A 5,568-nucleotide genomic window follows, 5' to 3' on the forward strand; every position below is an offset into this window, starting at 1 on the left:
TACTTTAACAAGCAGGTGGGCCAGGTCATCTTAACATTGTTAGATCCAGGGTTGAGAGTAGTCATACGGCAGGGGTAAGCCCAGTGCTACTCCCTGCCAAATCCAGGTATTCTGATCATATCTCTTTGATTACTGCCTACTCTTTTGAGAAAAATAAAAGCGCATCTCCTTCGGCACAAACCTGGTCAGTGCCTCGGTATCACATGGAAATGGGGTCAAAATTCTCAACCAAGAGTTAGGGTGAATTGTTTATCCTTTTTGCTTGCGGTCATTTGTTGTAGTTTGCAACAAGTTGCACACACTTTCCCTGAGTAATTCTTCTTTAGTACATTTCTCATGCTTCTCCAGATTTGATAATCTTATGGGATGTACTTTGGTCATCAGGGAGCAATATATTTTTTTGGTCTTTGACAAGCTGAAAGACAAAGGGATGACCACAACGCTTGAGGTTTTCTTTCTTGACTCCTTCGTGGCCAAAGAGCTCTATGTTTTTCCCAGCATGCATACTGTAATCTTTCTCCAGGTTGTCCTTAGCATACTCCAATTAACGACTTGACTAAGTCATTCACTAGTGTCTTGGCGGTTGCTCTGGGGTCTTTTCGACTAGTTCGCCCACTAGTTTTATTTCACGAGTCTTTGAATTCTTTTGGTTTTTACCTCTGCCAGGGTTGTTCTACATTGTTTGGTCCTCTTTGAATATCCTGATGATGCTCTTTTCTCCAGTTCTTGACACTTGGAAATGCTCTGATAACTTTTTATATCCTCCTCCTGCTTTGTGAGCATCAAGAATTCTTTTCTGAAATCTAAAATAGTTTTTGGCTTGATTCTTTCTCAAGTAACAGCTCAAACAAATACAAAGATACGTTTTTCAGGGCTGGCAAGTTTTTGTTTTTAGTAAATAATTTTGTTATTGTGTGCAAATAGAAATAATTTATGATTGCAAAGAAGACTAGTAAGTTTAAAAATGCTCTGTTAATAATCCAAATAAAAAAGCACTTGGGAAGGGGGGAGGGAATTATCTGGTGAAATAGTGAAATACTGGCCATTAAAAAAAAGAAGTATATATTAATACATCAGGCATTAGCCAGTAAAAAGGTGGCACCTCTGCCACCTGAGACATCTCTTACAACAGACTGCAAGCTGTCCTTGATGTTGAAGGGTACATATAGACCCACTGAACAGTATTCTGATTCTTTCATAACTGCTTCAGTTCTTTGTCTAATAGATCATAGCATCACACAGCTGCTGCAGAAGATTTGTCACCTGTGATGCAAATCTCCAGTTTACTCAAATCCCAGAGATGCTCTATTTAATTGATATCTGGTAACTGTGGAGGCCATTTCAGTACAGCGAGCTTGTCATGTTCAAGAAATCCGTTTGAGAAGATTTGAGAAGCTTTGCAACATGGTGTATTGTCCTGCTGGAACAGCCATCACAAGTCAGCAACAATACTCAGGTAAGCTCTTATACACTGTTCTGCATACCTTGCTTATAATGAATGATTATTTGGGTTACTGTTACCTTCCTATCAGCTCGAAGCAGTCTGCCAATTCTCCTTTCACCTCTGGCATGAACAGATTACTTTTTTTGTTAGACCATTCTCTGTAAACCCTAGAGATGGCTGTGCAGGATAAACCCAGCAAATCAGCAGTTTCTGAAATGCTGAACACCAGCATCTGGCACATTCAAAGTCATGTAAATCACCTTTTCCTCCCCATTTTAATGGACAGTTAGAAATTCAGTGAGCTGTCTTGACTATGTTTACATGCATAAATGAACTGAGTCACTGCCATGACATTGGGTGACTAGATATTTGCCTTAACAAACAGTTGAACATGTGTACCTAAGTGGCCAGTGAGTGCACAATGTTAAGAAAACCTTTTTCTCAGCATCTCACTATTTGCTTTATTTTTGTTGTAGTTATTGTCATCATCATCACTGCAATGCTTTACAGTTTAATTTGAATCCAGATAATTTGAAATGTTTTTCTTTCTTTCTTCCTGGCCACACTTGTGGCCTACACACCTTGCATCTCCCAGTGTAAACTTGAAAAATTTAACAGTCTGACATTTCCCCTACCTACCTAACAACAGTAAACTTTATACAATGGAGTATGAGGGTCGCATTAAGAAAATATATATACATTGTTGATCATTTTGAGAAAATAGTCAAAATTTTGAGAATGAAATTGAAAATTCAAAATACTATTTGGAGACAAAGGTCGAAACGGTATTTCAAGAAAAAAGTCAAAATGTGGAGATTTTTGTTGTTTCAACACAAACTGACACGCCTGCTATTCCCTCTACAGAATGTCCTGTTTAGGTGAGTTAATGAAACAAGCTGATCAGTTTTTTGTGACACAACCTACATCCTCTTTATTGCACGAGGGTGTAACCATCGGCAGCCTTGTATCTGTCCATTACAAGCCATTTCATGTTGTACAAATTGTTGCAAATCACTCTTAACCTCCGATCCTTTTGTCACCCAGCTGAAAAGAAACACTCTGAAATCACAAACACTTGCAATGCTTTTATTTAAACCAAACCTCTGCGGAGAGGGAGATCATGCAATGTCACCAGCAGATCTGACGGGGAAAACCTTACATTTATACTCGGTGGCCACACCCCTAATGGTCATTTACAGCATCCAACACAGCTTTCCTAAATGACCATATGTGGATATACGTATGTGTGTCTGCGTGTGACACCAATGCTCAAGCCCCTATCAAACAGGATGTGTGGGGATATGCCGTACCCTCTCTGCACCTCAGGGAGAAGGGTAACAAACTTCCTCTCTCTTTCCTAGCTGTTCCATACATTCCTAGCATCCCCCAACTGTGGCTTCCTATTTCCTTTTATGACAGGCAGACCCCCACTGTCAATAAATTCCTCTCTCTCTACACAATTACACACACACTCAGGCCTATAGCTAAACCAACTTAAAACACACACACACATTCACAAATCCTTTCCTATTCCTCTGATCTACAGCTGGACCCCCTCATCTAAGCAAACTTAAGCACATTTTATTCTAATCATTGTTTTCTTGTGCTCACAAAATACAGTCTTGCAAGTTTGTGTGTTTTTCTGTCTGACCAGATACAGCATTCTGCACCTTTTCTCCATATTTTCAGCCTCCTTATACATTTGCCATTTGTCGAAATTTAGACTTTATTCTCAAAATAATCAAGATTATTTTTTAACGCGGCCCTAATACTCCATCGCACACACTTTCAGCACATATTGATGTGCTAAAACAGAAATTATTTCTGTCCTTGTTTTTAAAACCTAATCTGAACTCCGATGGTACAGCAACTGTGTTTGCCAGGTTGCCTTGAAATAACAACTGTAATCTTCACATTTTGACTTTTTTCTTAAAACCGTATTATGACAAATAATATCGAAATTGTTTTTCTTAATATGGCTCTAACACTAATATTAAAACAGACTTTACATTGATATCCAGCAGATGGCATCAGGACCAGATCCGGGTAACATAGGCCATTCTAGCCATTCATTTGTCTAAATTAGGCAGTCATGTGGTCATTTGAAACTTACGGTTCCTCTGAGGACGTTTCGGGAATCCACAAACAGCCTTCTCTTCTAACTACATAGATAAAAATGTTTATGAGCAAAATATCAAAATGTTTTTTTTCATAATAGCATGATAACAGTTATATGGAATGATACATTTAGCCTACAATTAACGATGCACTACTAGACGGGGCACGCAGTGACACAAATTAAACAAAATTAAACAAACCCTGAATGGAGACACGTGACCAACAGCGAGGAATGGATGCTTTTATTCAGAAGAGAAACAAAGTGTGAATTATCAGTAAATCAAATCAAATCAAATAAATAAGAAAATGTGGAATAGGAATACTCAGCATTGTTATTATTTCCTTAACTGTTGTCAACAAGTATTGAAGAGCAGGCTGGGAAGCAACAAAGTACAAATACTTCCTTACTGTACTTAGGTAGAATTTTCAGGTATAAGTAGCCAACTTTACCTGGTAATTTACTTTTCTGACTAGTGATGGGATTTCCGGCTCTTTTTAGAGAACCGGCTCTTTCAGCTCGGCTCACTAAAAAGAGTCGTCACTTTCGGTTGTTTTGTTGCTTTAATTAATTTATTATTAACAATAATATAAAATTATGCACAAAAGGAATTACTAATGTAAAAAAAAAAAGAAGTGGTTTTATTTATATATGTTTTTATATAAATATATGCGGTGGCCCCTAGTGACAAAGCACGTACAAACTTCAAAACATGTACAAACTCCAAAACACATTTCTAGCGTTAACTGAACTTCAAAACACAGCTACTAGATCACTTAAATTACACAATTGAAAGCATGTGTGTATTGTTTGTGTATTTATACACAAGCACTCATATATATTCAAATAATTAAAAAAAAAAAAAAAAAGTTAATTTACCTGTTACTACCACACACCAAATCCGGTTGTTGGTACTTGCTGGCTTGAGTAGCCACTAGGTAACAAAGCTCAACACTGCGCCCGGCATCCTGGAGCACTTCTGTTGTATTTTGTACGTGTTTTGAGTTTTTATGTGCTTCGGAGTTTGTACGCGTTTTGGAGTTTTTACATGTTTTGCAGTTTTTACGTGTTTTGTCTCTAGGGGCCACCGTAAATATACTTTTATTTATTCACCCCACATAAAATGTAATAAATAAATCATATAATACAAAAACCAACTATTCACATTTCAACTTTTAACTATTTAAATTTTCAGCTTTTTCCTTTTAAACAAATTTAAAGTGAAACAACACAAAACACTGCAAACCACAACACAATTAAATATAAATTAAAATATGAAAACAAAAAGAACATGCATATTCTCTGTCATTTGGACCTGCATGAATAAACTTTCTGAATCCTTTATCAGCAACTGAAAATAGTTGTGGATGATTACTATACCTTTCTAATGTGATGTTGTTGTCCCTGGTTCTCTTTCCTCTCTTTCCCTCCTGCTCTGTTCCTGTGCTACTGCGAGTGTAACTACCGCCCCTCCCCCCTCTTCCCAGCTCAAAGCACAAGGCTCGCTGCGGAGTGACAGAAAAAAAGTGCGAGAGAGAGAGAGAGAGAGAGTGAGAGAAAGAAAAAAAAACATGGCTCCCAATAAGGAGCTGGCTTCTGTCATTCACGTCAAAGATTCGGCTCTAAAAGCCATTTCGTTCACAACCAACACATCACTATTTCTGACAGCTTTTTACTTTTACTCCCTACATTTTAACACAAATATCTGTATTTTCTACTCCTTACATTTTTAAAACAGGCTTGTTCAGCACTACATTTATGCCATTTATACTGTGGAGTTAAAGTGGGCAGGGACAAGTGAAGGTGTCCGTGTATTGTAGTCAGCATCTAGCTAGCGCTACAGAAGAGGAATGAGCATAAAGGGAGTAAACGTTTTGCAACAACATTTCTGTCAGCTCAACAAACATGAGCAAACATTTTTCTCAGAATTCTGAGCAAAACCTGTCTTAATGCATCCATTTCTGCACAGTGTGTTTGGGGTTTTTTTTGTCATATGTAGATCATAACG

Source organism: Rhamphochromis longiceps, linkage group LG20 (genome assembly GCF_057381845.1).
Source record: "Rhamphochromis longiceps isolate RC_006_pf linkage group LG20, R_longiceps_female_GT1.1, whole genome shotgun sequence".
NCBI lineage: Eukaryota > Metazoa > Chordata > Actinopteri > Cichliformes > Cichlidae > Rhamphochromis > Rhamphochromis longiceps.